Source organism: Pogona vitticeps, chromosome 5 (assembly GCF_051106095.1).
Source record: "Pogona vitticeps strain Pit_001003342236 chromosome 5, PviZW2.1, whole genome shotgun sequence".
NCBI classification, from domain to species: Eukaryota; Metazoa; Chordata; class Lepidosauria; order Squamata; family Agamidae; genus Pogona; species Pogona vitticeps.
The window spans coordinates 153,089,858-153,102,118 of record NC_135787.1 but is presented as its reverse complement, the minus strand read 5'-3'; the positions used below and the strand labels follow the sequence as shown (position 1 = coordinate 153,102,118).

The following is a 12,261-nucleotide window of genomic DNA, read 5'->3' as shown; positions in this document are numbered from 1 at the left end:
ACAGTAGCCAGAGGCCTAGCAGGGGCTCGTCCCTGCGAAGGTTTGGATGAATTGGGCTCCGCATATAGAAAGATTCATCATAGTTAAGCCATTCTTGTCCAGCAAAGTTTACATAAGCTTGGTAAATCAAATCTAAATACCGAAAAAGGGATTGAGCCTGCCATGGCTGGGCCTTCATTACTACTCTGGTGTATATTAAAAACCTGGATAACCAATTAGCCCATGTCCTATCAGACTTCTTTCTCCTGTGCATCTCTTTATCTTTGTCATCTTCCTTGTCAGAAGCCTTCTTTTCCAAATTTCTGTTTAGCAATTTGAATAAATCCACATATTTTCTCTACCATATTTTTTCTTTGGTTGTTGGGGTGAGGTGGTCACTCAGCGGCATTGTGTGGTCACTGAATGGCAAAGTTTGTAGTGACACGGTATTGTAACCCATGTCTGGAACAGATGAGTATGGCCAAACCGCTATACCCACTGTCGGATTTAATGGTGCTGGAAATGTCACTGGGGGATATGGTGCAGCACAGCTGCCAAACTGTGCACTTGTGCCAGGCCATGGTGTACCTGCCACCCTGAAACCCCAGGTGTCATATGGTGTACAAACAGGAGAACTGAACTGCCCGCTGCCTGGCCAAGGCTAAGCAGGTATATATGAAGAAGTGTCCAGTGCAGCAATGAACTCATTTGACAAAGGTGGCACCACAATTGGTTCCTCCCCACCAGACAAATACTCTGGAGCAGCTTCCTCTGTCATTTCCTGCCTGTCATTATCTGCTGAACTGGCTGCTGCTGAGTTCCGTGTTCTTCTACCTTTGCTAGTACCTCTCCACTGTGGTGTCACTGGTGCCCCATCAGCTTCCCATTTGGACATCCCTTCCTCCTGTTGCTCTGCTTCTAGGATGGCAAACCTAGACATTAGATCATCGGCTATAGCCTTAAGTTTAGCTCTCTGATGACTCTTGGCTTCCCTTGCTGAGTGGTGCAACTGTGCTTCGCTGGACTGAGGGGCCCTTCTTGCCTCTCTGTAGGCTTCAAGAGCACAAATTTTCTCCTGCAGTTGTTGGCATACTGGCCAAGATTCCTCATCTGAGGAAGACTGAGGTGGCAACACCTGAGGAACTGGCTGTTTTTGGCCAGTTGTTTCCCCTTTCGATTACCCTGACCTTTACGTGAGGCCATTGTAAACCTAGGTTCAATTACCATCTGAGCCTGTATCAAGCCCAATAACACCGGGCCACATTCCACATAATCTTATTAATATTATTATTTAACCAACAAGAGGGGTACCAGCTGGCTACCCCTGTATGTAACACAGATGTACAGGGATGTACTTTCCTGCTACATTATTAGTATTTCCTGCTATATTAGAAGTATTACTATTCTGTTTTTTTTTAAAAAATATTTTTTGATTCACCAAGTAAGTGTGCCTATTCCCAAATGCCATGCACGTGGTGCAAGTCAAATCAGTGCTACACAAGAGCTTCACCTCGCTCCCTTCGAAGGAGGGAGGAGTGAGGGGGAGGGGTGTAAAGCGGAGCGCCGAACAGCTGAGGAGCTGAATGGCCTTGCTGCCCCACAGCCGCCTCCTATCCGCCCAAACTCCACAACAATAAGGTGCTCTGCCAACTGTTATGATGACGAGATCCTCCTTCTGTTGCTCCTTAAACCTCAATATTTCTAATATTATTATTAGTATTGTCTGTCGTCCTTTCTCTCTTTCTTTTTAAAAATTTTTTATAAACTTTCAAAGGCTAATACAAAGATAACCCAAGGCAAACGTCCAACAATACCAAAGATCTGATTGCACTAGGTGTGGGCCGTGTGACCATATGGTCACCCCCCCTTTATTTTACCAAGCTATGGTAATTGAATACAAGGAATCAATTAAAATTAAGTACAAATAATTAATTAAAAGCTAAGCAACATAATCAAATAAGGATCAATCAAACTGCAGGGGGGAGCCAATGCTGCCCCCCCTTCCTGAACTCCAAGCTGTGCAGGCCTTGCTGGGGACTATGCAATGAAAAAACAGCCAAGCAGAAAAAACTCCACCCGTGTCTGTTGCCAGCCAAGGAAGAGGTAGGAGAGAGGGCAGAACAGCCCTTAAACAGCCCATCATTCCCCCCTCTCCTCCCAGGATATTCTCGTGAGACTGAAATTCTCGCGATCCTCCAGGGAGGGAGGCAAAGAGGAACTGCACTGCCGAAGCATGGCTCATCAGCGGTTTGGGCATTAGAGATGGAAATCAAGACACCCATAGTCCCTCAAGGCTGTTCTTGGGGGGGGGCTGCCTTTTTTCCCTACAAAAATTGGGGAAGCACAAGGGGCATTGTTCCCTGAAGCAAGCTACAAGAGTCATGCACCTTGTTTTAGCACAGCTTGCATTAAAACACAGCCACATATACAGAAATAGTGGCTGTGTTTTTTAAAACCTGGACATTACCTCTACTCTGTATCCTTGAAAAGAGGATGCCCTGCTCCAGGTACCATTTTAAAGATCTTTGCAATAAGAGCAGATATTCTACCCTAGCTTGAACAAGAAGACTCCATTAAACAAAACAAAGTTTGCTTCATGTATTTTCGAGGGTCTTTGCTTTCTCTGTTTCTAAAGAACTGGAGCATTTTGTTCAACAACAGGAAAAATCTTGTTTCAAAAAGGCTTAGAAAATGCAGGAGCATAGAGAAAGCTTTCAAACTCACACTTTTTTTCTTCCCATCAGCACCATTTAAAAGATGTGGATTGCTTACTTTAGGTAGGTAGCTCATGAAAGGTTTCTGCCTGGCTTCAAATGTGGCATTCTTTTCCTCATTAGTGGAACTGGACTGCAACCAAAAAAAAAAAGACAGAGGGTTCCTTAAAGGTCATCGCTTTCCATCAAGACTGCAAGAGAAAGACTTACTGCCTTTGTAGGAGGAAATCTTCTTAGATTATATTTGACTCTCAGGAGCAGGAAAGGGCAGCAGGGAAGCTGACGAGTAAAAGATAATGTTGAAAACTTTGGAAACTGTTTCTTCTTTTGTGGCATCTGCAGTTATATTCCCCAGGGCATTTTGACTCATTGTATTGTCATGATTTCTACTAAAGCTGTGTAGAACAAGATTGTTGGTTGATTTCTTCCAAGAAAGCACGTTTCACTAATGGATCTTTCAGAATTTTTTTCTACCTCGAACTGCAACCCTGCATGCTACTTGAAAACTAGCTCCAAATAGGGACATTCCAACCGTTCAGAACCAACTTTGGGATTCCTTGCGGGACACTGGAAGAAGGCAGGAGATTGCTTCCTCTTGGTTCCATTGGGTTCTACTATTCTACTGCCAGGTGTTCCCTGCTGGATCCTGCCAAGTACATCTGTGTATGCATGTATTTCAACTGTTAAAATGTTGTACCCATCTGATAAGATATCAGTCAGGGGCACCAAATTTGTTAAATACAATTTATTCTTCATAGGTTCAAGATAAACTGATATTTAAAAAGAGGTTCCCACAAGACCACCCAGTCCCAATCATCAGTCCCCTTGTTTATACACAGATGTAAATCATTTTCCCAGCAGCGGTAACCTGAGATTAATCTCCTTATCCAATAATTGAAAATAAGGGGCATGAATGTAATATTTCATTTGCAGGACTACCAAACTAAATCATTGTGATTAATTATGTTGTAGTGAAGGCTTAATCTGTTAATAAAGAATTGCTGTGTATTATTGTTATCATAATAAAAAAAGCAGTTATTTTCTTTTGGATGAGAAGGACTTAACAGCACATGGCTATTTAATTAGATTCACAAACGTAAATGATGTATTTGAGTAGTGTAAATGCATCCCTGTGAATTATGGAATTGTGCCTATTCATGCTAATCAAATAATAATAGAAATAGGTATTTAACAGTTTAAGTTCAAAGGTAGCCTTTTTGATTGCCCTTGGAAATTTTTTGGCTAATTTGATAGATTAGTCATGTTGTATACTAAGAGAACTTATTTTTAAGTAATTATTGTTGCGGGAATTACATTTGGTTATTCCCTTTTAATTAGCAGAGTAAGGAACATGGAAAGATCAGCCCAGTTTCATCGCTACCTCTCCCAGACTAGCACTTTGTTGGTCTAAAATCAACCTAGAAGTGTTTAAAATAAAAAAAAGAAAGCAGAATTACTTACAGTCGCTGCCTATAATTACAGTCAAAGGATAAAAAATTTTAAAAATGAGTCGAAGCAAGTCTTAACCTTGTAGGAGACAGTCTCTCCATGCTGATTGCATGGTTAGAGACTAAGAACAGAGAAAGGAACTGAAAAAACAAAAGGAAGCAAACAAATAGAAAGAGGAGAAGGGCAAGCCAGAGTTGGGAAAAAGATCTTTAGCAATAGGTTATTGCCAGAGGACAATCATCATAGGTTGTGAAGAGCTCCTCCCACTGATACCCAGTGTTAGTACATGCGAGGTTGTTATTGCTGCAGAGTTTTGAGTTTCTGGTATATTTATCCTTTTGATACACAGAAGAAGTATAGAAGAAGAGAATAGCTTCAAATTCCCAAATAGTTCCCCCCTCTTTCTTTCTCATTAATTGGCTCTTTTACAATCTCAGTAATTCACTCTGAGACATTAATAGCAGAAAGAACAAAAATGTACTTCTGTAAGCATCTTGGGGGCCTAATGTCTCCAAAAGCATAACAATCTTTTATTTCTGATTTAGCAAATATGACCCATCTGCCTCCCTTTCAGTTTGAATGCTCAAATAATATATTGCAACCCTAACTCTTTGATTACTACCACTTTCAGATGGTGTACACTTTTCTTGTACTTTTAGTAGCTATAAGTAAATCATCAACAGAAGAAGGAATGCAGCTTAAATATCCATTTCTGCTTCTACCTTCCATGAAGCCTGTTGCAGTAGCATCTTCTTGTTCCTCATTCAAGGTCTGAGCAACTTGCTTTAGTCCATAAAGGCCTTTCTTTAGTTTGCATACAAAATTCATCTGGCTGATGAAGCCCAGTGAGTGCTCCATTTACAACTGCTCTGCAATTTTTTCATATAGAAATGCAGTGTTGACATCTTGATGTCTAGGGGCTTGACTTGCATCTCACTGGAGGCTGCCTCATTCAGGAGCTTTCTTATTATTCTGTGCTTGACAACAGGAGCAAATATTTCATCAAAGTCTTTTCCATATTTCTTTACAACTAGCTTTGACTTGTGTTCCATTTCTCTTTTTATACCTAGTTCAGCTTGAATAACCACTTGCACCTAATGGCTTTCTTTCTTTCTTTCTTTCTTTCTTTCTTTCTTTCTTTCTTTCTTTCTTTCTTTCTTTCTTTCTTTCTTTCTTTCTTTCTTTCTTTCTTTCTTTCTTTCTTTCTTTCTTTCTTGTGTCTGTGTCTCATATGTGTGCAGTATTTCTTTCTCTTCCTTGAGCAGCTGCTCAATCTCCTCCCAGGTTACGGGCACATTTCTCTGTGACGCCCTTGCAAGGTATGACAGACACCTTTGTTGGACTGCAATGAATGTCTGATGGCTAGTTCTGGATCATCTTGTGGCATCGGTGCCTTTTCCAGTTCAATATCCCCACCTGTGTTACCATGTCTTAGTGTACTGGTCTCAGTTTGTGTGTCATCACCTTCCTGCTTCATATCTGGTTTACGGTGTGAAGAGACTGGCACAGCATCACCTAGGACAGATCCAACATACTGGGCTTCAGTTCCTCTTTCCTCCGCTTTCTTTTGTTCATCAAAATGCACCACATGCCTGATGATGACTTCACATTTTTACGTTCATCACTTTATAGGCTTTGCTAGCAGGGACATAAGCAAGTAAAATAGTCTCTCGAGTTCTAGAGTCTAGTTTGTGCCTTTTCTGTTTTGACTTATAAACATAAACCAGGCTTCTAAAAACTCTGATATGTTTTATACTTCATATCTTTTTAAGTCACAACTCAGTGTTTTTGTGGTGGCCTTTGATGGTAATCTGTTCTGGAGATATGTTATTGTGGTGCAAAAGGTACTCACCATCATTGCCCGTCTGAAATACCTGGGGTTTCCCTTCAAATTTGCTGTTCAAGATGTGGGAAGGATTTATTTATCCACAGGTTGCACAGAGGGGTTCCTCTTATCATCCAGTCACATTACTTTCTCTGTTTGGATGGCTTTTGTCCAGGAGGATACTGCACAATGCCTTCCCTAGCACACTCTGAGCCCCTTACCTCTGGGTGTGCAGGGAAAATACATGCAGGCAAGTTGTTGCTTCCAGTAGCAAACCAAGCCTGCACAGAACTTAAAGTAACCCAAAACACTTTAAAAAAATCTCCAAGCTTCCTCAGACACGGAGTTAGTATCTTCAACCCCTTTGCAGCTGGTTCAGTGAAACTACAGCTTGGGGAATTTTTTTATTTTTTTATTAAAAAGCAAAAAGTAGCAACACATAGTAAAAAGTTCCAATAATTTCAGGAGTGATAGCAAAACCGAGGCAAAGAGGAAGTCACAAAAGCAGCAAAACCAGGGAGCTGGACAGGGGACAGATTGGATTTGTCTTCAGTGTGGAAGAGATTGTCACTCTCGAATTGGCCTCCTCAGTCACACTAGACGCTGTTCCAAGACCTCCATACAGAGCACGTTACCATAGTCTTTCGAGACTGAAGGATGCCTACTGATAGCAAAACCCATCATCAGGTAACATAAGCAGAATGTACAGAACACTAAGCATGATAAAGTTGTTCCCACAGAAAATAATGAAAACTAACTCTCTAAGCTATACTCATAAACGCGCACGTAGGTATTTGTAGCAGGTAGCACAAAGCATGAACATGCCCTGACGATGAATCAAAATGGAGGATATCTTAGTTCTTCCTAACATTCTCTTAAATCCCAACAGTCACAGGCCCACAAATCAACCAATCATTTACCTTCTTTTAATTAGCCGGCCCTAGCTGTGCAAGCTAATTTGTTTGCATTAGCTGGACTCCAGGTGCCAGGAATGTTCAAGGTCAGGATGGTCTGAGTCCTCCCTTACCTGGAGACATTGGTACTAAGCATTCCACATTCTCAAAACAAGTGAGCAGAGCTGGTGCATTTTACAATGTTTTAAGACTAGATGTTAACTCTCTAATTGCTTTATAGATGTTACCGACTTGATGTTAACTCAAATCATAAATCTTTAGCACCATGGCCATGTACTTCTTCAGCATCTCATGTGTCTCACTTTTCTCCTTCAGCAGGCATGTGACACAGTACCTTGAGAAATCGTCCACAAATATTAGGGTATCTGTTAAGCCCAATCAATGGGATACTGAGTGGTCAAAGCAAATCACTGTGTATCGGATCCAGTATGCTGCCGCTTCTTCTCACAGGCAGTTCCTCTTGGGTTTAAGAAAAGGACCCAAGAAGTAAAGAGGCTGAAAAAGAAACTGAAAAAAAAACCCACCCTCAAATATGTTTCACTATGTACATCCCAGTTGATTAAACTTGAATATTCAGTACATGGATTCATAATGGTATTATTTTGAAGTTTTTAAAAAAAAATTAGAAGAAAACCTAATTAAGCTTTGGTTGAACTCTGTGCTATCTCCTTGTGGCGAGTAAATCACAAAGCAGAGTAGATTACCTCTGTAAATCAATTGCAGATTGATTCTTGAACTAGTGCCTTGAGAAGTAGATGTTTCACCATATAATCACAGTTAATTTTTTTTCTCCCCAAGTGTATGCTTTACTCTTGCAAAACCTTTCCATTGGCTTTCTGAGTTTCAGTCTTTAGTCACTAGAGCTTGAGCACAGGTGTAGTGAATAAAAATAACAGAAATGCTTCACAGAATAGCACCAAGAAGAAAATATGTATAAAACATGTTATAACTATTGGGTGGTTTCCTGGCCTCGATCTAGACTGCTCCTATTTTGAAAAGCTGAAGCAGCTGTGTCAAGCAGAGAAGGGCAAGAGGGAACTTATGTGCTGTACTTGGAAAGCCCAGAGGCCTACATGCCATCTCCCAACCCCCTGCTTCTCCATCACATATTTTTTTCATAAATACACTTTTTTTGTTCAGAAAATAGCCTAATGCTGTCTAGGGATTGGCGAGGGGGTTTTACCATGTTTTGACCTTACCAGGACTCCTATGTCCTTGAACCCCCAATTATTTAATTTTTGCCGCTAGAGGGCTTTCCAGCAAAAAGCAAAAGGAAAAGAAAAAGGAAAGAAAAATTGGGGTTGAGCACAGACGTTAGTGCAGACCCCACATACTTTTGCTCTTAAACTTTAGATAGTAGCAGTAAGAGCTTGAAACTAAAAATTGTATTTTGGATCATTTTTTTTCTCCATTGGTCTCATCCCCATTGGAATGTGCCTGCTCAAGAACTCATCTGAAACCAAATTTGGTTTTTGGATCAAAAGGTGGTCCCCATCTTTCTAACCTTGATTCACAGTTTCTCACACTTTCGTCACAATTTCAGATAATATCATGCTTCTATCCAACCAGTGAAATGGAATCCAAAAACAAGAGAGCGTAATTGCTTTATTAGACCACTAAAACATCATGAACATAAGCTGATTTTCATCTCTGAATGACTCATAACCCTTTTTCTAAGAAGACTGGGAGAGACATTGTAATCCCTACCACCAGAGGTGGAATCTGAAACCCACACGTCAGACTTGAGTGTGCAAAATCTGTTTTGGAACTTGCTTCAAACAAGCCTGCTGTACACATTCCAGCCATGGTCCTTGGAACTTTTATGGTTCTCCACCACCCTAGCACCCTCTCTGTAATGGCCAGCCTGATGAAGACCCATGTGGAGTTGAAAGCTCACTCACTTTTATGGATTTTTGACATTGCCTGATACATATATTATCCACCTCTGCCTTTGGAATGTGCACAAGGGCAGCATGGATTTTTGTTTCTTTTCCAATGTAAGGGAAGCTATTCTTATTTTCTTAGACATTATATGTGTTTTACAATTGTTGTTCATTGATAATGACCTTTAAAGTTAAAGGCATGTAGAAAATCAACATATTTTGCATAAAACTTGCCCTTTTTCTGGTATCTTTGTCTTGAAAAGTTGCAGCCTTCCAAGAGCACTCATTTTGAGACAAAGCACACCTGAAATTAACTAGATTGGGTTTGAGGTAAATGAGTATAGGATCAGAACTTAAGTTAATTTCATTCCTTTCTTTTTTAATACTGTGTAAATGTTGTGTCTCATTCTGTAGTCTCTGCTCAGTCTCCAGATGTCAGTATGAAACAATCAGTTCATCAGGCTCTTGCTGCTCACATGATTCCCTTCTCATCAGGCTGTGTTTTTTCAGTTTTATGACTTTTAGCCCTGCTTTTCTTTAGAGAAAAGGAGAGAGAGATAAAGATGAGAATGGCCTTGGTTGTTTGCTCTATTGGTATTTCCAAGAGCCTGATGTCAGTTTGGTTCATCTGTTTAGAGGGGCTCAGATTGTTGGAGCTATTTTAACCTTGTATGCTGCCTTATTAGTTGTTGTGGGTTTTTCAGGCTCTTTGGCCATGTTCTGAAGGTTGTTCTTCCTAACGTTTCGCCAGTCTCTGTGGCCGGCATCTTCAGAGGACAGCACTCTGTGCTCTGGTGTAGTTGTCCTTGGGAGTGCAGTATTTATGGCAGTGAGATAGGCTTTTGTCTTTTTCTGTAGATGGGTGATTAAAGGGGTCACGGACCGCATGGGGAAACTTTTGAAAAAACACAACCTACAAACAGTATTCAAGCCCACCACAAAAATACAACAAATGTTACGGTCTGCGAAGGACAGAAGGGACCCCCTCACCATTGCAGGAATATACCAGATACCTTGCAGTTGTGGCCAGGTATATATTGGAAGCATCCACACCAGAATCAAAGAACATGAGAAACACTGCAGACTAAAACAACCAGAAAAATCTGCAGTAGCTGAACATGTCCTGAAACAAAGTGGACATGAAATTCTAATCCAAAATACTGAAATACTGGACGACACCAGCAATCATTATGTCAGACTGCACAGGGAAGCCATTGAAATCCACAAGCACCAGCAAAACTTCAAAAAAAAAAAAAAAAGAGGAAAGTGTGAAGCTAAACAAAACTTGGCTCTCAGCTCTCAAAAATAAGGTCAATGAACTCTACCCAGCCACAAGGACAGGGGATCACTACACACAAAAGACCAGCTAATGACACCCATCAACCACAGGAACAGATAATCTCTTCTCCTTAGCACAACAATACACCCACAACAATACACACTAATCACCCATCTACAGAAAAAGACAAAAGCCTATCTCACAGCCATAAATACTGCACTCCCAAAGCCAGCTACACCAGAGCACAGAGTGCTGTCCTCTGAAGATGCTGGCCACAGAGACTGGCGAAACGTTAAGAAGAACAACTTTCAGAACGCAGCCAAAGAGCCTGAAAAACCCACAACAACCATTCGATCCCGGCCGTGAAAGCCTTCGCGAATATACTGCCTTATTAGGTTTGGTTAGGAAGGGCCTTTCTGGGCTGGGGTTGCTGTCAGTCAATCTGCCAGTAACCTATTGTTCCTTCCCTACCTCTGATTTTTGAGAGAGCCATGCCTCTCTGCTTTAGTGTCTTTTTCGTTCTCTTTTTTATCTGCTGGCAGTTGGAGTTAGAGAACAGTTATAGAATGTTGTCTGACGGAGTCTTTTAGAAGCAGGCTGCAAGTCTGTTGAGGCCTATTGCTGTAAGCAGTCATTTCTGGACAGTATACTCTTTCTTTGATGTATTCAACTGTGAATAGATCAGACAAGCAGAGTAAATAAAACTTTTTTTAAAATTTTTCTCTTACCAAGTCTAAGAGTGAATTCTTGAGATTGCATGTACCAGTTGTCTAGATAATAAAGGTTAGTCTATTCTGGGGAGACTTCAAGCTAATTCTGTTCTGTGAATCTGTATTTCTGCAGCAGAGCTAGAGGTTTTTAACTAGAGGTTTTTTTAAAAAAAAATTCAAAACTCTGCTACGCAGATTACCAGCCAGAGTAGAACAAAAAGATCTGGCATCAACATCATAGGTATGCAGATTCCCCTCTGGGCCACTACTAGTCACTCTACCACTCCTTCTTTCTTCTTACTTGTAGATGAACATTTGATAGTCAGGGAATAATCAGATGGGCATAGTTACTGGTTCTCCTTTTCTTTTTCAAAAATGTTTTTATTTTCTATAACACAACCCTGCTTTATTCTTCAGTACCAAGGCAGCAGAAGCTATTTGCATTTATTTATGTTGTCATAACAGTATTATGACTAAAGTGAGTTTAAAATGTAATATTATATACACTCACGGTATCTACCATCTCCACCCCAGTCAAGATTGACAAACAAGGCTTTTTGGTTTGGTTTGATTTGGTTTTGGTTTTAGTTTGAATGGAATATATCAAGAATGTAGAAGTACTCAGAAGGCATGGAATGATTGCATGGAAGAAGAAAATGGTTAAAGTTGCTTGACTGCAGTTCTGAGTGTGTAGAAGACATATAAATGTGGGGTTTCCACTCATTTGTCTCTGTGCCCATGTTCTACAACCTCAGTGGGGTAGCGCAATGCAGTTGCAACCTTGCAACAGTGTATACACTTTGGCATCTGCATTGGATTACCATCCTAAGCCATTAGGACATTAAAATTGTGCTGGAAATACTTGTAAATTATTTACAGTTTGTGTTAATTTCACGCTTCAAGTGCCTGCAGATCAGGGTCAAGGAAATGAGCCCTTGGCTGTAATCAGAAGGAATGACATAGGTCATGGGGAAATGGATCCCAGGAGGTAAAGACAATTATAAAAGGAAGAAATGTATTGAAGTAGAGAGATCAAATTCCTGCCTTGCCATAGCATCATTACTGTATGTACCTAAATATAAAATAATCATTTTCAGATCTTTTCCCCCCCATGCTTGATTGAAACTGTATGCATGTAGAAAGAAATTAGATTTTTGGCATTTTGAAAATATCATTTGATTCCTTAATCTGTTTTTGGTTTAACAGAGATCTGCATGGCAAACATCATTTTCATTGCCAGGCGAGTTTAAATTGATGGATTGGACCCACCAATGAAACAAGCTGAAGGTAAGTTGTTTCTTCTTATTTTTGCCAATCTCTGAGTTCTTCAAAATGATACTATGTGGACAAGATGTTAGCCCTCCTCAGTTTGTTTTCACAGTCTTTTTTGGATGTTTCTGTGTGGCTATGCATGCCAGTCCTGACCCCAGGGCCCTCACTCCTGGCAGAGACCATCATGGACTCGGCACAATGGTCTGAAGATATTTAAGAGCTGCCCCACAATAACA

General features: G+C 40.6%; 1 protein-coding gene across 7 annotated transcripts in view; it reads left to right on the top strand.

The window, feature by feature from the left end:
• Window positions 1-12,261, top strand: part of MGAT4C (MGAT4 family member C) — a 435,723-nt gene that overhangs the window by 184,448 nt on the left and 239,014 nt on the right. For all 7 annotated transcript variants that reach the window (XM_078394812.1, XM_073000301.2, XM_078394807.1 and 4 more), the window contains exon 2: window positions 11,960-12,040. The gene's annotated coding sequence lies outside the window, so the exon portion shown is untranslated. The remainder of the gene's footprint in view (window positions 1-11,959; window positions 12,041-12,261) is intronic.